The sequence below is a fragment of the Pristis pectinata genome, chromosome 11 (assembly GCF_009764475.1).
Source record: "Pristis pectinata isolate sPriPec2 chromosome 11, sPriPec2.1.pri, whole genome shotgun sequence".
NCBI lineage: Eukaryota > Metazoa > Chordata > Chondrichthyes > Rhinopristiformes > Pristidae > Pristis > Pristis pectinata.
This window is the reverse complement of record NC_067415.1, coordinates 36,514,951-36,539,031: the sequence shown is the minus strand read 5'-3', so window position 1 is coordinate 36,539,031 and position 24,081 is coordinate 36,514,951. Positions and strand designations below refer to the sequence as shown.

General features: G+C 41.2%; 1 protein-coding gene across 1 annotated transcript in view; it reads left to right on the top strand.

The window, feature by feature from the left end:
* Positions 1-237: 237 nt before the first annotated feature.
* nck2b (NCK adaptor protein 2b) overlaps positions 238-24,081 on the top strand; it is a 78,557-nt gene continuing 54,713 nt past the window's right edge. Inside the window, exon 1 of the mRNA XM_052026188.1 lies at positions 238-550. The gene's annotated coding sequence lies outside the window, so the exon portion shown is untranslated. The remainder of the gene's footprint in view (positions 551-24,081) is intronic.

Below are 24,081 nucleotides of genomic sequence, written 5' to 3'. Positions count from 1 at the left end.
TGAGGTAATATATCAAAAAACATGGGTCACTCTCTATAACAGTAGTATTATTGATGTGGAGGCCCACTACAATGTTTAAAGAACTGTCAAAATGCCATGTGAGAATGAGGGATCCTGCAAAAGAGAACATAAAGGGGGAGGTGGGGAAGAAACCAAATGCCATTCCCACATTGTTGATGGAAATGCATCAATGCAAAGTCTTTTTGTTGAAGCGCGCAGTGATTGAGTGCTCTTGCTGCAGGTTGCCAGGGTGAAAGAACCCAGCTCCTGGTCTGTCAGCAGACTGAGTGCGACTCCCAGTCTACCCACCACCGCCACTCACTCCCTTTTGTTCCCATCCCTGGCAGCGGGGATGGGACGGTGCGGCGCCTGCGCAGTCGGGCCATTCCTGGCGCAGGCCATTTGACCTCATCCCGGGAGCAGAAGTGGGAGGGAAGCGGAACCGGGATCAGTGGGATTGGCCGCTCCGGCAACGGGGAAGGAGGTAGCGAAAGACGGAGCAGCGAGGGAGCGGGAGGCAGGGAGTCGGAGCGGAGCCGGCGAGGCAGAGGTGAGTGGTGCTGGCGGCGGTGTGGGAGATGCGGGCACCCGGTGCCGCTGCGGCCTCTCTGCTCCGGGGCCCGTTCCCCGGGGCTCGACACCGCCAGGTACTGGGCTTCGAGTGATTGTCAGCGGGAAACGGGAGTGCCCTCTCTCTCTCTCCCTGGGCTACCAGTCAGTGAGGAAGTTCAGCAGAAAGGTGCAGCCCTGCGATGAGGGACAAAAACAGCACGGCACAACAAATTCACCCACAAAGTGCAACTTGCTTTACGTTTAGCTCTTCCCTCCTTCAATTTTAATGCTCAAGTCGAGTTTTAATCTTTGCAACACACATTTTGGAAAACGGTACTAAATACTATCATGTGCGGATGCAATAAAAGCCATTCATATTGTATTTCAGATGTGTTGTCTAAGTAGCAAAACTACCCACAGAGTTCCCAGAAATGCTTATTTTAAACCCAGTGTGCTTTTTTGCTCAGCCTTTCTCCCTTTAATTTCCATTCCAGCTTCCTGTTTGTAATTTATGCGGAGTTCTCGGCTGCTTTGCGGGTGCCAGAAGGCCTGTGGAAATGCTCCTAGATTTTGATTGTTGGCAAGGTGTTGAATATTGAGCCCCACTACAGTACAGTGCCTTCACCTGGATCCATGAAAGCTTAAAATTATATGGTGGTCTGGGAGACATTAGGTGAGAGGTTAATGTCTGGTGAAAGATGATAGGCTGGAAAGGGAAGAGTCAAGTATGGATTGTAATCCAAGTGAAGATGAGTATTTCAGGGACAAATGGATTGAGGTGAGAGCTTACTGAAGTGAATGTAAGATAGGCTTTTGCTGAGGAAGGTTATAGAGTCAGAAACAGTTCCTAGTTAAAAAGGAAGCATTGTCAATAATTAGGGAGAGGACTAGAATTAGTGACTTTTGGGGGAGGGTGCATAGGCAGTGTCTTTGATCTCTCCAATGTTTAATAAGAGAAATTCACACACAAAGTTGAGGTCGTTGGTAAGAGGTTGAGAGCAACAGTTCCCAATTTTAAAGATGAGCTCTGAGAATTTCTGGTCAGTGTGGGTAAATGTTATGATACTTGATGCCTTTACTTAATGATGAATTATGACTTTGTTTATTGGTGAGCTTTTGTGGGCACTCCACTTTTGTTCTCTAAGTCAGTGAAATACATAGTTGTTTTTCTTGTCTAGATGCAGCACACAAAAATGCTTTGCGTGTTATTGAAATCCTCTGCATAAATAACAGTGAATAAAGCACTTCTGAAAGTAATACTTTATAATTGAGAAATATTTTTGGGTTATATTGATTATTGAATATCTCTTTAGCATTCATATTATATCTATGGTTTCTTACTGAGAGTTTTTGGATTGATTTAATGTATAGTTTTTCTTGGAGAGGGAAAATTGTTAATGTTGAAACTACTATGAATGCTTTTGTAGAGGATTTGCTATTTAAATCTCAAGTTAAAAGTATTACATCCAAAAGTTAACAGCTGCTCAAAATTATGCTTTAGATCATGAAATTGTATGCAAGTGTCTCTTTGCAGTTTAATTCTGTTTTGTGAAGTCCTAGATCATTAAAAGCATTGGATATCATATTGTTAACTTGTTTTAAAACTGGATAACTAGTTCACTTGGAACAGAGAACTTAAATCAAGAAATGTTTTGGCAAAATAGGGACATCAGCAGAATTTGAAATTATTACATTCTCAGTGTTCATATCAAGACACTTTGAGGTTTCCCTCCTTGAGTTGTGAAAGCTGGAAATTGTTGCATCTTTGCCAAGAATTATTGTGACCTGATAGATACCGTTTCCTAGCTGAACTAGACTGAACTTTTATATATTTAAAAATAAATAATACCCCATTTATAGAAGTAATGAGGAACCAAAATGTGTGACTTGGCTTCTGTGTTGCCGTTGTTCTGAGCCAGAGAAATTTGACAGAAGGGAAACCCACCTTGAATTTCCAAAAGCTGAAGGATGCCAGATGTGGCATCTGAGTTTGCTTTCCTAGTAATCTTAATTGGTAGTTCAAAAGATAAACAGTGTCAAGAAAAAATATGCTGAAATGAACTCATAATTAATGTTATGTATTTTTACACTGGTGCTGGATAGTTATATGACCATTTAGGATACCATGGCTCCATTCCTAATTATAAAAATCTTCATGTAAAGTGAAATCTGTTTGGTTTTATTTGATTTGAAATATTAGAACATTTTGTATTATATTTACTGTAAAGATTTTAAGCAGCTTTTGGAGGAAATTAGGTGCTAGCTATTTCATTGCTGGTACGGGGAATGCTGTGATGACTAGGCAGACAAATTAATGTTGTTGCATCTTGAGCCAATTTTTGCCTTTGTATGCTGCTGAGGAAATGTCATGGTTTAAAAATTGGAACTTTATCAACTATAAATAGGCAGCTTTTTTAAAAAAATTACTGGAGAGCATAATTCTTTCCTCGGTCAGTTTAGTAAGTATGACTGAAATCTTAAGTGACCTAGTTTCCTTCTGAGCACAGCCTTCATTTAATGGTATGGTAAATTAATTCATACATTAGGTTTATACGAAATGTCCACCACGTTTCTGCACTGATTCTCAGTCATATAGTTCCTGCATCTTGTAGCAAAGAAAAATGTTTCAAAAGTTTCAATCAGCTAGAAACTTCTTGTAGCACTATTTTGTTTTGTCTGAAAGAAAACCATTCGTATTCGACAAAAGAATTAAACTGATAGTGAACCCCCATAACTGACTTGCTCTGAATACCCATCTCAGTTCAACATAAATATCCTTTTTGGAATTCAATTTCCTCTGAACTATAAACTTGAAGTTATGTTCACCATTGTGCCTATTTTGTCAATTTTAAATGTTCTATCCAATCTCAAGAGAGAGAACCACTTGTGACCAAACCAGCTTTAAGGAATCTACCAAATCGAAGCATTTCTGTTTAAGAGTATGAAAATAGAAGCACTTAACTACCTTTCATGTGCATTTGGTACACACTGGAAAGCTTATGATCAGAGAAGCTCTTCATATTCTAAAGAATAGACCTTAATGATGCTGAAAAGTTTGTTAAGCACAAGATGTGCAAGAATATCTGATCAAAATACATTATTGTGGTGATAGAGAATAATATCACTGTGGTGATAGAGAAATGGTTAGATTTACAACTAGGCGAAGGTCTGTTGACTGGATACGGGAGATCATTGTACAGATCACCTGCTCATTTCTCAAACGCTACAAAATTTTGAACCATGGAAGTGTGGCTCTGGGCACATGTGAAAAGAAGCATCAGGCCATGACCTGCAGAAAATTCCCATGCATGAAATGTACTCTAACTGAAAAAGGAGATGAGTTTACATTATATTACAACTTTTAAGTCATTCTTCTTCCGCTATCATCAGTTTGTACATGTGTTAACTAGTGCCAGTATTTAAAGCTAATGGTATATTTTATATAGCATGCAATTATTATGCTCCTTTGTTTTGAAAACCAGTGCCATTATCCGTGGCAGCCTAGTCTTGTCAGTGCTGATGTTGAATATTATCAACCAGAAGTAAGTTAGCTTGTGGAAACAATAGTTTCTAAACTTTTGGAAATACAATAATCCAAACCTTGCTATATACAAGTTAAGTAATATTCACAGAAACTGAATCTAAGTAGGTTCAGCAACAATCTAAATAATTTATGACAAAGGTTTTGAGTTTCCACATTGAAATAAAGTTAGCTTCAAGATAAATATCAAGTTTGGAGTTTGTTCTGAAATTACATATGGGTGTTAAAAATTATTTATTATAATCCTGGATGATATTTTAAAAATACAGCACTGAAATATTGAGTATTTCATCTGTCTGGTGTAACAGAAACCAACTGAGTCACAACTGATATTGATCATGTAAATGAGGAATGTCCAAAGTTTTATTCTTGTAGAGTCCAGTTTCAGGAGCGGAACACTGGGGCTGCAATTGCTGCTGGCACATCCAGGCCAGAAATGCACCAGCTCACAGAATACCCTGGGCGTATGCGATGAAGTCAAAATGCCTGCGATGCTCATTTGATGTCATTTATGGAAAGTTATCCCTTGTCTACAAGGTTCTTTGTGCTGCAGACATCTAACACTGAAGCAGGGTGACTACTTTGCTAAACACCTTGATTCCACAAATATCATCCTGAGATTACAGTTGCTTTTCATGTAAACTCTCTAGTCTATGTTACAGGCTTCTGGATTTGATGTTGAAGTTGACAATTTCAAACAATTGTCATTCCAGTATTCTTTCTCACATTTCCAGCATTCTTTTATTTCCTTGTGGTAACTTCAGATTTCATTTGTTGTCTCCTGTTCACTTTTCCCATCTACATACCTTTTGCTGATCATGAACTTTCCCCATCTTTTAGCCTGTACCAGCACAATACCACAGTACCTGTATTTGGTTTCCTGTCTCCATCCCATCAGACTTTCTCTTCTCCACTCCCCAACACCCTCTCCCAGACCCCTGACTTCCTTCTCTGCAATTTAAACTTTTAATCTCTAACTTCCCAATTCTAATGAAAGGTCAGAAACCTGAAACATTGTGTTTCTCTCTCCATAAATGCTGCCTACCCCACTTTCTGTTTCTATTTCAGATCTTTACAATACTTCCTTTTCAAAAAAAAGTTGTTCTTCCATTAAATGGTAAAGGTTCAGAGAGCAGATTTCCCAGAGCTGGACATTTCTAGGAAGTTGGTGCTCCATCATTGGTCTCCATGAGGCATACAGTAATGAACTGCATTCAAAATAATAGCAGCAAGGATATGTCAGGAAGTTCAGGATTTCCAATTTTCTGCAAACTTGTGTGAGAGCTCCAAATATTCTGATAGTTGCAAGGTATGTGTGGGAGATGATAAACTCCTGATGCTTTTTAGGGAAACCTGGACTATTGTCCACAATAGCACTGTACAATATTTAGATGTCTCAGATCAAATCTACCACAGTATGTGCTTGGGAAAGGCAGAATTATTACAATGAGAAGTGTTGTTTTTACTTATTTCAGGAAAAATGCTAGATGTGAAATTTCACTTCAAGTGGTAACCTTTGGTGGCAATTTGCATTATGCATGAATGGATACACTTGAGACTCCAGATGCTGGAATCTGGACCAAAAAATAAACTGCTACAGGACCTCAGCAGGTCGGGTAATATCTATAGAGGGAAATACAGTCGATGTTTTGGGTTGAGATCCTTCATCTGGACTGGAAGGGTGGAGGGGAGATGGCTGGTATGAAGAGGGCTGGGTAAGAGCAGGTGAGGAGGGGTGATTGGCAGGTGGAGGAGGGAAGGGTGGAAATAGTGACAGAGGCTGGGAAGTGATAGATGGAGGCAGCAAAGGACTGCAGAAGATGGAATCTGATAGAAAAGGAAGATGGAGCATGGACCCAAATAAAAGAGGTGGGGTGGGCAGATGGAAACAGTGGGGGAGGGGACCCAGTGGGCAAAAGGAGTAGGTAGAGGAGGGGAAAGAACCTGGGTGATAGGGGCTGGTGGGGCATGTATAGGAGGAACTGGGTAGATCAGGAGGAGAGAGAAAGTGACAGAGAGGGAGCAGATTACCTGAAATTGGAGAATTCAATGTTCATGGCATCGGGTTGTAGACTACCCAAGTGGAATATAAAGTGCTGTTTCTCTAGTTGCACTTGGCCTCACCCTGGCAGAGGAAGAGGCTGAGGATAGGCAGATCGGTGTGGAAATGAGGAGGGGAATTAAAATGGCTTGCAACCAGGAGCTCCTCTACATCACCGAATGCAATGAAGAAGTTTGGAGGAGGTGCACGTGAATCTCTGCCTCACCTGGTAGGGCTCTTCAGGGTGCTGGATGGTGGTGAAATGCAGGGACAGGTGTTACAGCTCCAGTGGTTGCAGGAGAAAGTGCTGGGGAGGGATGGGTGGGGCGAAATGAGTGAACCAGGGAGTCATGGAGAGAGTGGTCCCTGCAGAAAGTAGATAAGGGTAGGGAGGGCACGATATGACTGATGGTGGGATCACGCTGCAGCTGGCAGAAATGTCAAAGCCTGATGTGCTGGATGCATAGGCTGGTGGGATGAAAGATAAGGACCAAGGGAGCTCTATCCCTGTTCTGTCTCGGGAGGTGGGGTGAGAGCATGTTTGGGTAATGGAGGAGATGTGAGTGAGGGCTCCATCAACCACAGTGTGGCATAGCCCCATTCCCTGAAGGAGGAGGACATCTCCAATGTCCTGGAGTGGAAGGCCTCATCTTGATAAGAGATGCAGCAGAGATGGCGAAACTGAGAGGAATTGTATCCTTACAAGAGACAGGGTGGGAGGAGGTGTAGTATAAGTAGCTGTGTGAGTTAGTGGCTTTGTAGTAAATGTCGGTTGATAGTTTGTCTCTGGACGGAAACAGAGCTCAAGAAAGGGGAGAGAGGTGTTGGAAATGGTCAAAGTAAATTTGAGGGCAGGGTGGAAGTTAGTAACACAGTCGATCTGTCTCCATCTTGGATGACAAACAATCCACTGAAAGCTTCTGGATTTATTTAACATGCATCTTGCTTTCAATGGCACATTAGTCCTAAAGGTCAAAAGCAGTGAGCACCTGCAAGATCCCTTTTGAATTGCACAACTTCCTGACTTAAAATGCCTCCAGTCGTTCATTGTTATTGGATCAGAATGTGCTCCAAAATTTTGGATCGAAACACATATTCACCACAAGCACTGCAGCATTTCAAGAAGGCAGTTTCTCTCGAGGGCATATAGGAATGGGTGTTAAATGATGACCTTGCTAGTAACACTCTCATCCCTTGCATGAATTGAGGGGGGGGGGGGAGGTGGTGAAAATAAACAAATGCCATTAAAATGTAATGATTGAAAGTTAAAGAAAATTATGGAAGTATTATTGGATTCGTATAACTACTGTTGGCTTTGGCATGATTGCACAGATAAATATCACTGAGGAATTCTACTCTTGACTGGGAGTTGCAAAAGGAAAGTTGAAGCATTTATACTATTTTAGAAAATGGTGCAAAGCTCTCCATTCTTTTCTGGAAATGCTGAAGCATTTTGGCATTCTGGTGTTTCTAAAACCTCACAAAAACAGTTTTAATTTCCAGAGTCAATCTTGGCTGAAAGTTGTCCAGCCTTATTATTGACCTAAGGAAGTGATGTGGATATTTAACTTTTTCTATTTTTGCCATAGCTTACTGTCTGGAACAAAACACCAACTAAATTGTATGCAAAGAATTATAAAGCTTTAACACAGTAGAAAAGAATTAATTTTCTTATTATAATTTGAGAGTGACTTTTGGATTTGATAAATACTTAGATCGTGTGAATAAGCATATTCCAAAGGTATACATTTTAAGGAATAGCCATCTTTAAAGAGTATTTTTAATGCAGCAAAGTGATTCTTAAAAAAAAGTAAAACTTGAGTGCCTCCGATGTTTGATTTGGTTTTTGGAATCTGAATTAGTCTACTTACTGATGCACGTTTTATTGATAATCATGTAATAAGACTACAGTAATGGTCTGCAATCACTTTGGCTATTTCACTAAAGTACTTCTGGTAAAATGCATCATATTGTTTCTCTTTAAACTTGTCTGGTAACTTTGGAAATGAGCTACAGTTTTTGGCTTGTGTGTTCATTAGCCCATGATTTCCTCCCATTCATTTTAATTGACAGGAAACTGTGGGCTGACAAGCACACAGTGGAAAATGTTTGACGTGGTGTCTTGTGAACAGGTCTCTTTTTTTCAGGGTCTAATTCTCCATTGCTCAAAGATAAAGTTCAGTTTTGAATATTAATTTAATAATGTCTCAAGTAGTATGTTACAAATGGATCCCCAGAATTGATACAAGGAATAAACTGTTAACAATCTACATAGCCTCATTCCAAAAGCTTCCTTTTATTTCCCGGTCTTCCTTGTTGTGCACTGAAATTGAAGAAAGAAAATGACTAGAAATGGAATAACTTCATCATGAGGAATTTTATGCCATATTTAAGGTCAAATCCATTTAAGGAGCCAAATTGTTCATGAGGAGAGCTTGCTTGTATAGAATGCTCATAAGCCTCCTGAACTAAATCAACCCATGGGTCTGATTTGAACCATATCAAATTACTGATCAAAGTAGCTTGAAAGTCCTGCAAAAAGCAGACTATTGCTTTGATTGCAATCTAAATGCATGCATTGTGGTTCTGATTCCACAGTATCAGTGCCCTTCTGAAACGAACTTCATGAAGAGAAGGTGTAGTTGAACTAGAATTAAAATAAATGATTTAGTATTGGTTGTATTACATTTCAGTTATTCAATGGCTGTGATTTAATATGTTACAGATGTTGAAAAAAGTATAGGTTTCAAATGTTTTGGGAAGTGTTACCCAGGGTCTTTATTTTTCTAATCTAGCCTGAATGGAAGATGTGCTGTAAAAATTCAGACTTTTAAATTAATGGTTGTATTAATGTCAGTTAAATTAGGTTAAGATGTCAAACCTCACTGGGCTTGTTCTGTCATGTTTTGGTATTTTTAATATTTGGTTTTCTTCACAATGGAATCTGTGATTTAGTCGTTGAAGAGTTTGTTGAAACCAAAAACATTTAGATCTACAAGACCTGGAGAGAATAACAACATAGTCCAGAACCATTCTTCAGGAAGACCCCCATTAAATTTTGAGAAAAGCATGAGATTTTGGGTGAGAAATTAAACTTCAGGTTTCCCCTGTTTGAGCCATTCATGGGTTCAAGTGATGCAGAATGCATCATCATAAGACATAGGAGCAGAATTAGCCCATTCGGCCCTTTGAGTCTGCTTTGCCATTTGATCATGGCTGATGTATTGGTTTATTATTGTCACTTGTACCGAGGTACAGTGGAAAAACTTGTCTTGCATACCGATCGTACAGGTCAATTCATTACACAGTGCAGTTACATTGAGTTAGTACAGGGTGCATTGAAGTAGTACAGGTAAAACAATAACAGTACAGAGTAAATTGTCACAGCTACAGAGGAAGTGCAGTGCAGGTAGACAATAAGATGCAAGGTCACAACAAGGTAGATTGTGAGGGCAGTATGAAGGAACGCATTGTATAAGGGAACAGTTCAATAGTCTTATCACAGTGGGATAGAAGCTGTCCTTGAGTCTGGTGTATGTGCCCTTGAGCTCCATTATCTTCTGCCTGATGGGAGAAGAGAGAATGACCTGGGTGGGTGGGGTCTTTGATTATGCTGGCTGCTTCACCAAGGCAGCAAGAGGTAAAGACAGAGTCCATGAAGGGGAGGCTGGTTTCAGTGACGCGCTGGGCTGTGTCCACAACTCTCTGCAGCTTCTTGCGGTCCTGGGCAGAGCAGTTGCTGTACCAAGCCACGATGCATCCAGATAGGATGCTTTCTATGGTTCATCGATAAAAGTTGGTGAGTATCAAAGGGGACATACTGAATTTCTTTAGCCTCCTGAGGAAGTAGAGGCGCTGGTGAACTTTCTTGGCCATGGCAGCTACGTGATTTGACCAGGACAGGCTATTGGTGATTTATTTTTCTCTCTCAACCCCATTCTTCTGTCTTCTCCCCATAACCTTTGATGCCCTCACTAATCAAGAATCTATCAACTTCCACTTTAAATGTACCCAATGACTTGGCCTCCACAGCCGTCTGTAGCAATGAATTCCACAGATTCACCACCCTCTGGCTAAAGGAATTCCTCCACATCTCTGTTCTAAAGGGACGTCCTTCTATTCTGAGGCTGTGCCCTCTGGTCCTAGACTCTCCCATTACTGGAAACATCCTCTCCACTTCCACTATATCCAGGCCTTTCAATATTCAGTAGGTTTAATTGAGATCCCCCCTCATCCTTCCAAACTCCAGCAAGTACAGGCCCAGAACCATCAAATGCTCCTCGTACGTTAACACTTTCATTCCCGGGATCATTCTTGTAAACCTCCTCTGGACCATCTCCAATGCCAGCTCACCCTTCCTTAGATTTGGGTCCCAAAACTGCTCATAATACTCCAAATGTGGTCTGACCAATGCCTTATAAAGACTCAGCATTATATCCTATTATATTCTAGTCCTCTTGAAATGAATGCTAACATTGCATTTGCCTTCCTTACTACCAACTCAACCTGCAAGTTAACCTTTAGGGAGTCCTGCACTAGGACTCCCAAGTCCCTTTGCACCTCTGATTTCTGAATTCACTCCCTGTTTAGAAAATAGTCTATGCCTTTTTCCTTCTACCAAAGTGCATGACTGTACACATCCCTACAATGTATTCCATCTACCACCACTTTCCCATTTTCCCAACCCCTCCAAGTCCTTCTGCAGGCTCCCTGCTTCCTCATCTCTACCTGCCCCTCCACCTATCTTTGTATCATTCGCAAACTTGGCCACAAAGCCCTCAATTCCGTCATCCAGATCATTAACATGTAATGTGAAAAGTAGCGGACCCAACACCAACCCCTGCAGAATATGATTGGTCACTGGCAGCCAACCAGAAAAGGCCCCCTTTATTCCCACTCTTTGCCTTTTGCCAGTCAGCCAATCTTCTATCCATGCTGGTACCTTTCCTGTAATACCATGGGCCCCCATCTTGTTTAGCAGCCCCATGTGAGGTACTTTGTCAAAGGCCTTCTGAAAATCCAAGTAAACAACATCCACTGACTCTCCCTTGTCTATCCTGCCTGTTACTTCCTCAAAGAATTCCAACAAATTTGTCAGGCAAGTTTTCCCCTTAAGGAAACCATGCTGACTTCGGCCTATTTTATCATGAACTTCCAAGTACCCCAAAATTTCATCCTTAATAATGGACTCTAACATCTTACCAACCACCGAAGAGGCTAACTGGCTTATAATTTCCTGTCTTTTGCCTCCCTCCCTTCTTAAAGAGTGGAGTGACATTTGTGATTTTCCTGTCCTTCTGAACCATTCCTGACTATTGATTCTTGAAAGATCACTACTAATGCCTCCACAATCTCTTCAGCTACTTCTTTCAGATCCCTGGGGTGCCGTCCATCTGGTTCAGGTGACTTATCAGCCTTCAGACCTTTGTTTCCCAAGCACCACCTCCTTAGTAACAGCAACTGCCCTGACTCTTGAATTTCTGAGACACACGAAATTCTGCAGGTGCTGGAATCTGGAGCAATACACAAAGTGCTGGAGGAACTCGGGTCAGGCAGCATCTATTGGAGGGAAATAAACAGTTGACATTTTGGGCCGAGACCCCTCAGGACTGGAAAGGAAGAGAATTATGGCTTCTGCCCTCTTCCTTTCCAGCCCTGATGAAGGATCTCAGCCCGAAATGTCGACTGTTTATTTCCCTCCATAGATGCTGTTTGACCTGCTGAGTTCCTCCAGCACTTTTTGTGTATCTCTCTAATTTCTGGCATGTTGCTGGTGTCTTCCACAGTGAAGACTGATGCAAAGTACTTATTCAGTTTGTCCAGCATTTCTTTGTTCCCCATTACTATCTTTCCAGTGTCATTTTCCAGCAGTCCGATGTCCACTCTTACCCCTTTTACTCTTTGTATATTAAAAAAAACTTTTGGTATCCTCTTTTATATTATTGGCTAGCTTTCATTTTTTCTCTCCTTTTGGCTTTTTTAGTTGCCTTCTGTTGGTTTTTAAAAGCTTCCCAATCCTCTAGCTTCCCACAGATTTTTGCAATATCTATGCCCTCTCTTTTGCTTTTATGCTGTTTTTGACTTCCCTTTTCAGCCACGGTTGCCTCATCCTCCCTTTAGAGTGCTTCTTTGCAATGAACTGATCCTGTGTCTGCCAAATTACTCCCAGAAACTCCTGCTGTTGCTGTTCTACCATCATCCCTGCTAGGGTCTCCTTCCAATCAACTTTGGCCAGCTCCTCTCTCGTGCCTCTGTAATTACCTTTACTCAACTGTAGTACCAATACATCTGATTTTAGCTTCTCCCTCTCAAACTGCAGGGTGAATTCTATTATACTGTGATCACCACCTCCTAAGGGTTCCTTTACCTTAAGCTCCCTAACCAAATTTGGTTCATTTCACGACGCCAAATCCAGAATTGCCTTTTTCCCCAGTGGACTCAACCACGAACTGCTCTTAAAAAGCCATCTTGTAGGCATTCTATAACTTCCTTCTCCTGGAATCCAGTACCAACCTGATTTTACCAATCGACCTGCATATTGAAGTCCCCCATGACTAACATTGTCCTTTTCACATGCCTTTCTATCTCCTGTTGTAATTTGTACCCCACATGCTGGCTACTATTCGGAGACCTATATATAATTCACATCAGGGTCTTTTTAACCCTTGCAGTTTCTTAAATCTACCCACAAGGATTCTACATCTTCTGATCCTATATCACCTCTTGCTGAGGATTTTATTTCAATTTTTACCAACAGAGCCACCCGACCCCCTCTGCCCACCTGCCTGTCTTTTCGATAGGATGTGTATCCTTGGGTGATTAGATGTCAGCTGTGATCTTCTTTCAACCATGACTCTCTGACGCCCACAATGTCATATGTGCCAACTTCTAACTGCAGTGTGAGCTCATCCACCTTATTTCATGTACTGCGTGCATTCAAATATAACACCTTCAGTCCTGTATTCACCACCCTTCTCAAATTTGTCTCCATGTTGCCTGAAGTTAAATTCTTATCCCTTTCTAAACGTTGTCTTATTCTTTATTCTGGAGACTTCAGTAACCTCTCCTGCACTCTCCTTCCCTTTTACTTTATCCATACTTTTCCAATCTGTTGAACTCGCGCACCCCCCCCCCCCCCCCCCCGCCCTTACTATTTAGTTTAAAGCCCTGTCTACAACCCTGCTTATGTGATTCGCCAAGACTCTGGTCCCAGCATGGTTCAGGTGGAGCCTGTCCCATCGGAACAGCTCCCTCTTTCCCCAATTTACCCTGTGCAAATTTGCATGTGGGTCAGGTAACAATCCAGAGATTATTACCTTTTTGGTTCTGCTTTTTAATTTAGTCTCTAGCTGCTCAAGTTCCCTCAGCAGAACCTTTTTCCTTGTTCTACCTACTGGATCTTTCCCCTCCCATTCCAAATTCCTCTGCAGGCCAGATGAGATGCCCCAAACCCGGGCACCAGGCCTTCGGGTCTCTCGATCCTTGCGATGGAGAATTGTCTTTTCCCTTGACTATACTATCTCCAATCACAGCTACATTTCTCTGCTCCCTCTTGAATGGCTCCCTGAACCACAGTGCCATCATAGGAAGGATGGTGGTTAACATTTGCCAGATGTGTACAGAGTAGGCAGATGATGATATCAATATGCATTCACTTCTTATGCCACTTTGTAGCTACATATTTCGGGTGAGGCCTCCTCTCAAGCTTGCACTGTTTAATAATCCTTTCCTTTCCCTTGGCCACTGCTAGCGCTATTTAAAAGGATGATTGGTTGTGTACAAGTAAGTTACTGATTGATTTCTGACTTACTATTTTATACATAATGATTTTTTAAAGTTACTAATTGTTGAAATGTGTATTGCATGCTGAAATACATTTTGCTGATGTCAAGACTTCTGCAAAAATCAGTTGCTCCCAATGTTAATGCAATTGTGGACTTTCATCTTGGAATCAAACATCACTGACATTAAAGTGAAGATCCTGGTGCAGGCCTGGTATTTAGATAAAGGTGGAGTATTGCTGTTGATAAGAGGCCAGGAAGAGCTTTTCATACTTGAATCTAATTGATCATTTTGTTTGACATCTATTCTTCACCAAGGCGGCTATTGAACCTGCCAATTGATGAACGCACGACTCCAGTCACAGTGGGGCAAGGTATATACTCTTAGTGGTTTTGGTGAACTTTTATTTATTTGCTACCTTGCACTTAAATGATGGAGATATTTGGAATATCTGGCAGTTTACAAGTCACAATTGCATAAGGGAGATCTTTGAGATACCCCTCAAAATGTCATTTCATTCCATTACCTCTTGCTGGAGATGAGCAGCTGGATGTGCGCTGATTCCCTAGTAGTGCAGTGTGGATGATGAAGACTGGATTTTCATTGTAGTGCCTTCAGATAAACTTGGAGAATGATCTTGAGCCAATCATGTCCTTGGAAGTCTAACTTCAGAGTGCAACACTTTGGTGAGATTAGAGTAGCTTCGGCTGGTTGGATGAGAGGCAGTGGAGAGAGATGACAAGTGCTGTCATTCTGAGGAGTACAGGTTCATGCTCCATAAATCCACTTGCTCTCTGCCAGTAGTTCTAGTGATCTGCTGAAGTTCAGATTGCTGTGATGCACCTGGTTCCCTTTAAACACTGATGTTCAGAATCATAATCGAAGCAAGTTGAGCTTTAGCAGAGAATTTTAATGGAAGCTAGTTGTACGGCAATGAAAGCTGAGTTATTGGCCAGTAGACACTGTCTCCAAATGAGATGATGAAATCAGCGACCAGTTCCATGCTGGAAAAAAATAGGCTTAGGCTGTGGAATCAAAGAAAATTTATGATGCAGAAGTGGGCCATTTGGTGTTTTTTGTCTATGCTATTTGAAAAAAGAACTGCCTGGCTGAATGCCACCTTCCAGCAATAGGTCTGTTGCTCTCTAGGTACAGTAAAACTCTGAAAATCTGCTATCCCTTCCCATTCGCAAGTGCCTCGTTCCTGCTCTCCCTTTAAACTTGCCAGATTCACAGGAGAATGTATTATAATATTGATAACATCTTTTTAACAAAAATTTGAATTAAAAGTGTGTTGGTATTAGTATGAATAACATCCAATAGTCCTGAAAATCTGCCAGTCCTGAGCAGCCAGATTATCAGTTTTCCTGTACACATCCAAATACTTTTTTTTAAAAAAGTGATGATGATTTCTGACTTCTCCATCACTATTGCTGTTCCTCTGGCAGGACAGACCCACCAGAGAAAATGGAACATGGAGAGGAAGTAGTCTTACGAGTACTCAGTACTGATTCCAGATCCCATTAAGTTTCATGGTATCAGGTCAAACATGAGCCAGGGAGTATCCTTCTCACTACCAACTACTCATCTTTACTCAGATGATAAATCGGTGCTCTTCCATATTGAACAAGAATTGGAAGAAGGAATTAAAGTAGCAAGGGCACAGAATTTACTCTTGTGGCTTTGGTGTACATCGCAAAGAGTAGCATGTAGCATTACTGTAACTTAGCTGGTAAAGTCGTGAAGGATATAGCTTCCAGACTGGTCTATAGCAGGCAGTGAGCAGACTGATGAGGAATAAATCTATGACCTTGTCCTGACCAATTTACCCATTGCATGATGACATTAGTAGAATTGACAGTCAGTCCTGTGAGGGGGTGGGGGGGGGGGAAGTTGTGGTTTACACACAGTGGGTACCTTAAGTTGTGTGGCACCACAGTTGTGCAAAATTGTGCTATTATCATGTTAGACTCAGAACAAACTCGACAACTAAACTGGGTGCCTGTTGGGTTCTGTGGTGCATCAATAGCAGCAGAATTGTACACTACCACAATCTCTACCCAAAACATGGCCTTCTCATTTCTACTGTTCCATCCAAGCCAGCTAATCTATTCTGATTCAATGATGATTGAACAAGGGCATCTGAGGAACATGGCTAGGGATACAGTACCTAAAAATAATTTGTCAAGGTGGTTAGCATGTTTGCTAAACAGCAAAAGCGTTGTGCAGTAGGCAGAGCTAAGAGATCCCACAAACAATAAATCAGATTAAGGATTTCTGTCATGCCACATTTAATACTGAATGGCAGTGAAGAATTAAACATCCCTGTATTCAATGACATGAGAGGCCAGTACATGAGTGCTGAAAGCATGGCTGAAGCATTTGCAACCACATTTGGCCAGAAGTACCAAGCAGATGTTCCAGCACAGTTTCCGCCTGAGGTTTCCACTGTCACAGAAGCCAGTCTTGGGTTAATTCGATTCACTGCTCTTGATATCAAGAAGCTGCTGAGAACACTGTATAAAACAAGGATTATGGGACGAGACAATATCTTGGCTGTATTGCTCCAGGACTAGTCATGCTTCTAACTAAGATGTCACAGTCCAGTTGCAATATTGGCAACTGCTTGACAATATAGAAAATAGCCTTCTTGTGATCTGCTTGTAAAAAACCATTACAAGTCCAATCTGGCCAACTACCACAAAACAATCTACTCAGTCATCAGCAAAGTGAAAGATGGTGGTGTTGTTATTACTATTGATTGAAAATAACCCATTAACAAATGCCCAGTTTGCGTTTTTCCAGGACCTGTCAAATCAGGACCTCATCACATTTCTTGGTTGAAAAATGGATCATAGTGTTGCATTCTGGACGCGAGGTGAGTGACTGCCCTTAACATCAAGACAGCATGCTACTGAGGACCTATCAAGGCCCCTTGGTAAACTGAGGTCAGAGGACATCAAGTGGAAAACACTTCAGTGATTGGTGTTGCAAATGAAGATGGGTGTGTCATATCAACCCAGCTGCAGGATTTCTCCAAGTCCCTGCCCACCTTGAGCTGCTTCATTAATGACCTCCTTTCTGCCATTACGTTTGAAGTGGGATGTTCACTCATCACTGTGCAAAATTCTTTTCTATTTGTAAATCATCAAATAATGAAGAGTTCAGGTCTGCATGCAGCACGACTTTGATAACCTTCAGACATGGGTTTATAAGTGGTGAGAAACATTTGCACAACACAGAAATGAAAAGTAATATTCATGGCACAAATTGCCAGACAATAACCACTGACCTTTGATATTCAAAGATATTACCGTTCCTAAGTCCTCTATCAACATCCTGCAAAAGGAGGGGGTGGGGCATGATCATCAACTGAAACTCAACTGAATGAGTCACATTTGTTCTGTGACTGCAAGAGCAAATCAGAAACTGGATGTTCTGTGGCAATTTAATGACCTTCAGTCATTCCACCAGATAAAAAGCATAATAAAAGGATGTGATGAAGTACTCTCCATTTGCTGGATGTCTTTAACTCCAGTAGCACTTCATTTGGGACAAAGCAGCTTGCTAGATTGGCTCCCAGTGGGCAGTGCTGAACATTCATTCGATTTACCACTTGCTACATTATGTACCATCCACTGAATACACTACAGAACCTTACTCGGGCCACTCTGATAGAACTTCCCAAGTGCATGACCTCTATTGCCAGGAAGGAGTGGAGCAGGCAGGTGTGAATACCGTTACCTTCAGGTTGTCCTTCAAGCCCATCATCTTGATTCAGAATGCATTGCTATTTCTTAATCGTCACTGTGTCTAAATATTGAAAGTCCTTGCAGCACAGGATTGCATCTTCATCAGAAGGACGGCAGCGGTTCAAAAAGATGGCTTCCAAACCCCTCAACAGCAGTTAGGAATGAGCAATAAATGCAGGCCTTGCAAGCAATACCCACATCCTGAAAAATTAATAAACAAAATGAAAACTACTGCTTGTGTTGTACATCCCACCAAGTGCAGACCCTCCCTCCTATGATATCTTTGTTCCAGTGCCAGAAACTGAGTTGATATCTGTAAGTGAGAATTAGTCATAGAGCAAAACAGCGTGGATACAGGTCCTTCAGCCCGACGAGTCCATGTCGACCACAGTGCCTACCCATCTAGTCCCAATTTTCTGCGTTTGGCTCACATCCCTCTAAGCCCTGTCCCTGAATGTACCTATCCAAGTGCTGCTTAAGTGATTCTATTGTACCTGCCTCAAACACTTCCTCTGGCAGCTTTTCCATATATTCACCATCCTCTGCATGGAAAAGGTTCCCCCTTGGGTCCCTTTTTAAATCTTTCCCCTCTTGCCCTAAATCCATGCACCCTAGTTTTGGACTCGCATATCCTGGGGAAAAAGGCAGTTACCATCCACCTTATCTATTCCTCTCAAAATTTTAAACATTTTTATAAGGTCACCCCTCATCCTCCTACGTTCCAAGGAATAAAGACCTACCCTGGCCCAATCTCTCCCTGTAACTTGGACCCTCCAGTCCTGGCAACATCCTTGTAAATCTTTTCTGCACTCTTTTCAGTTTAACCAGGTCTTTCCTATAACAAGGTGGCCAAAACTGTACACAGTACTCCAAGTGCAGCCTCACTAACAACTTGTACAAATGCAACTTAATGTCCCAACTCCTATAGTCAATGCCCTGACTGATGAAGGCCAGCATGCTAAATGTCTTTTTCACCTCCCTGTCTATCTGTGGTGCCGCATTCAATGAACTATGCATTTGTACTCCTAGGTCCCTCTGTTCCATTACACTCCCTAGTGCCCTACCATTCATAGTACAAGTCCTACACTGGTTTGACTTTCCAAAATGCATCACCTCACACTTACTTGTATTGAAATCCATTTGCCACTGCTTGGCCCACTTCCCTAACTAATCAAGATTCCCCTGTAATCTACAGTAACCTTCTTCACTACCAACAACACCCCCTAATTTCATATTATCTGCAAATTTACTGATCAAGCCTTATAAATTTCCATCAAAATCATTTACATAAATAACAAGGGTCCCAACACTGACCTCCATTCCGAGAAACAAACTTCAACCACCACTCTTTGCTTCCTACCTCTGAGCCAATTTTGAATCCACTGAACTAGCTCTCCCTGGATTCCATGGGACCTAACCTTCCAGACCAGCTTACCATGCGAGACCTTGTTGAAGGCCTTGCTAAAATCCAAATAGACAACATCCACTGCCCTACCCTCACCTACCCTTTTGGTTACCTCCTCAAAAAAAACCTCAAAGATTTGTCAAACATGACTTTCCATGCAGACTCCTAATCAGACTGTCTATCCAAATGCTGGTAGACCCTGTCCTTCAGAATTCCCTCCAGTAACTTCCCTACTACTGATGTCAGGCTGACCAGCCTGTAGTTCCCTGTCTTGTCCTTGCTACCCTTAAACAACAGAACATTAGCCACCTTCTAGTCTATGGGAACTTCACCAGTGGAGGATTCCCTCATTGAGGAAACATGGAACGGAAACGGCCCTTGGAACCTTCCCAGTCTTTTCATGTGATCATGCATGATCCTTTATCTCAATACCATATTCTCACTCTCCCCTATGCTTTGAGCTATTTGTGGCTAGAAATTTTTCTCCTCAAATATACTCTTTTTTTTTCTCTACTTCCTTCTGTGGTTAAAGAATGCCACAGGTTTGCCACCCTCCTGTGTTAAGTAGTTCCTTCTCATCTCACTTCTCGTTGTCGTGCCCTATATCTTGAGGCTCTGGCCTCCAGTTCTGGGGTTGGGGGGGGTGGGCGGGTGCATGGGAAACAAGCTCCCTGCATCCAACCTGTTGAGCCTTGTCAGAATTTTGTATCTTTCAATGAAATCTTCTCTCATTCATTCTTCTAAAGCCTAGTGAATATGTAGGCTTGATTGACACAATCTCTCCTTGCACAACATTCTACCATCCTCGGAGTTAGCCTGGTGAGCCTTCATTGCACACCCTCTATGGGAAGTATATCCTTCCTTGGATAAGGGAATCAAAACTGTGCACAAAATTCAAGGTAGCATCTCACCAAGGCCCTGTATAATGGTAATAGGACTTCCTTACTTCTGTAGTCAAAACTTCTTGCAATGAAGACCAACAACCAGCTGCTACCTTAACTGTTTGCTGCATTTGGATGTTTGACTGCATCCAGATCCCTTTGCAAAACAATATTTCCCAACCTATCCATATTTAAATAATATTCTGCCTTTGTTTTCACTACAAAAATAGATAATTCATATTTATCCATGCTGTACCACATCTGCCACATACTTGCCCTCTCACTAAACATGTCAAAATCACCTGGAAGTCTCTCTGCATCTTTCTCACAGCTCAATTCCACACAGTTTTGTACTATTAGCATAGTTTAAAAAAAACTATACTTGCTTGCCTCATTCAAATCATAGTGAACAGCTGGAATACCCCATTAATCACTGCCTGTCACCCTCAAAATGACCATTATTCTTACTCTCTATTAACCTATTTTCAATCCATGCCAGTATATTGCCCTCAATCTAGTTTTTCACGTGGGACTTTATCAAAGACCTTCTTAAAACCCAAGTACATCACATCCAGTAGCTTTCTTATTATCTTCTCTACATGCTCAAAAAAACCTCCCAGTAGGTGCGTGAAACGGGTTTTCCTTTTCGTAAGTCCATGTTAATTTTTATCTAATCCCACTGATATTTTTAAGTGCTTTGTTGTGACCTCCTTTTGTAATATTCTGTAGCATTTTTTCCCTACTTTTGATATTAGGCTAGACAAGCCCATAGTTCCCAGTCCTCTTTCTCCTTTTAAATAGCTGAGTTATGTTTGCCAACCTCCAATCTGCAGGAATCATTTTATAATTTATAAGAATTTTGAACAGTGACAATTAATGCACCAATATTATATTTTATGGCCATCTCTTTTCAATACTCTGGGATGCTAGTTATCTGGCTCTGGGGATTTATTAGCTTTCAGTCCTGTGTTAATTTCTCCAGCACATTTTGTTTTGATAATACTAATTTCCTTTAATTCCTTCTTTTCGTTAGACTTGATTTCCTAGCATTCTGGAAGTTATTCATTCTCTTCTATGAAGATAAACAAAATAATTAATTGCTCGGTCATTTTTGATCCCCATTATAAATTCTCTCATTTCTCACTCCATTTATCTTAACCAATTTTTTTCTTTTTCCATACTTGTAGAAACTTTTACAGCCTGCTTTTATATTTTTTTTCAGGTTTATTCTCATGCCGAAGGGCCTGTTTTGTGCTGTATTGTTCATTTTTGTTCTCTTATTCAATTTCTTAGTCACTTTTTTCTGCTGAATTCTAAACTCTTCCAGTATTCAATGTGCTTTTGCTTCTGGCAGCAATGTATGACTTTTGATCAAGTACTATCCTTAACTTTAGACATGGTAAGCTTATTTTATTCCCTTTGTATTTTTGAACGTTTAAGTTGTTTAAGGTATGTTTAAGTTGCAGTTCCTGCATTTGTTCCTTAATTGTTAGCCATTGCCTTTCCACTGGCATGCCTATCTTAGAAGCTCCCTACTTTGTTATAGCCAATTCCTCATACTGATGTGGTTTTCTTTGTTTAGATTTAAAATTGAACTACCTCACTTTCCATTTCAATTAAGAATTTTGATCTTATAGGATGCAGTGCAATCATTATTGCTGGGTACTAAGCAATAAGCAACTCTCTCATTGCTTAGTACCCAATCAAGGATAGCCTGTTCCCTAGTTAGCTCTTGAATGTACTAGTCTTTAGAAATTAAACAATCCTACATGTCCTCCAATAATTCATCCTTCATACTTTTATTGCTAGTTTGTTTTGAGCAGTTTATAAGTAGAATATCCCATCATTACTGTAGCATTCTTGTTGCATCTCTAAATTTCCATTCTCTACTGTTTGGAGACCTATAAGTAATTCCCATTAATGTTTTCTTTTCCTTGGCTCCATCTAGTTGGTTCCACATCTTGATTTTTCTGAGACGACTTCCTTTCTCATTCTTTGGTAACAATGCTGCCTCACCTCCTTTTCCTCCTTGCCTGTCCCTCCTAAATATCAAATATCCTTCTTGTATCTTTGTGGCAGTTTATCAGCTTTCTTTTGCTACCTGTCCAGTTTACATTTCTTGGGCATCTGAGAGGCTGCAAAATCATTTTCATTTGGATGTCATGGATACTGTGATACTATTTTGAAGAAATGAGAACTTATCAGTGTTCTGATGAGCATTAATCTTCCAATAAATATCATTAAAAATGATTATTTGGTTATTACTACATTGGTGCTGTTGGGAGTACGTCAATTCAAATTACCTGTCACATTTCATACAACATTGACCAGACTTTTTAACAAAAAAAGGTAGGTAGTTAACAGTAAAGCTCTTTGGGACATCCTGAGATGTAAATTCAAATGTTTTTTTTACCCTCGGGGGACTGAGAAAGTAAGAGGTGCAAGTTTATACAATCTACAGATTGTATATGAGAAGAGACTAGGAGAGGCAGGTGAAAGTGTGGCCTTCAATAGGTTCCTACCCACAGCTCATTTTTGATGATACTCAGCACCATATTCTCCATGGAGCTGTAGCTCTTTCCCCCTCTAGTTAGCTCGTGCTGCATCCAGATGTGCCCTACATCCTTCTGCAAGAGAGAAAGATGTGTAAATGCATGTTATTGCCATATATTTATATGATGTAGGTGTTTTGATTGAAAAGTTGACAATACAGGCTATACCTGGGTTACGAACAGAATAGATGCAGGTTGATGTTTCCCTGAGGACCAAAGATCACAGTCTCAGTATTGGGCTTGACTATTCAGGACTGCAATGAGAAGAAACTTCATCCCAAGGGTAGTGAATCATTGGAATTCTCAATCCAAAAGTTGCAGAGTATATCCATGATAGGTATTGGTTTATTATTGTCACTTGTACTGAGATACAGTGAAAAACTTGTCTTGCATACCATTTATACAGATCATTACGCAGTGCATTGAGGTAGTACAAGGTAGAACAATACAGAATGCAGAATAAAGCGTAACACTACAGAGTGCAATGCAGGTAGATAAGGTGCAAGGTCATAACCAAGTAGGTTGTGAGGTCAAGAGTCCATCTTATTGTACTAGGGAACTGTTCAATAGTCTTATAACAGCGGGATAGAAGCTGTCCTTGAGCCTGGTGGTACATGTTTTCAGGCTTTTGTATCTTTCCACAGATGGGAAAGGGGAGAAGAGAGAATGTCCGGGGTAGGAGGGGTCTTTGATTTTGCTGGCCGCTTTACTGAGACAGTGAGAAGTATAGACAGAGTCCATGGAGAGGAAACTGGTTTCCGTGATGTACTGAACTGTGTCCACAACTCTCTGCAGTTTCTTGCAGTCCTGGGCAGAGCAGTTGCTGTACCAAGCCATGATGCACCCAGATAGAAAACTTTCTGTGGTGCGTCAATAAAAATTGGTGATGTCAAAGGGGACATGCCAAATTTCTTTAGCCTCCTGAGGAGGCAGAGGCGCTGGTGAGCTTTCTTGGCTGTGGCATCTACATGGTTGGACCAGGACAGGCTATTGGTGGTGATCACTCCTAGGAACATGAAGCTCTCAACCCTCTCGATCTCCGCACCATGGATGTAGACAGGAACATGTGCACCGCCCCACTTCCTGAAGTCAATGACCAGCTCCTTTCTTTTGCTGACATTGAGCAAGATTGAAATCAATAGATTTTTAGTTATAGGTTGTTCCCCGCGTTACAAATGCCCGATTCATGGGCATCCCTATGTACGAAAAAGCTTCCTGTAATATTATTATGTTCAAAAGTCTGATGTACATACGTACATTCGTTCCTACGAACAGCAGAACTAGTTTCCTCTCTAGTTTTATTAATTGTTTCTTATCAGTCGTATGTGCTTTTGATGCCATTAATTGCAATACTGTGGAGGTAGGGTTACCATATCAAGTGAATTTTGTGTTTTTTTTTCTGACTTGTGGACAAAGTCAAGTTGTGGACATCTGTAAAAACAGAACCCGTTCGTTACCCAGGGTGGCCTGCACGTGCAAGCTGAGTGATACAAGTCTGACACATACCCAACGTTCCTGTGTTTCACCTCTCGAACATAGTCATGCTGTGTTGGTAGGTTATATATGTAATGACTT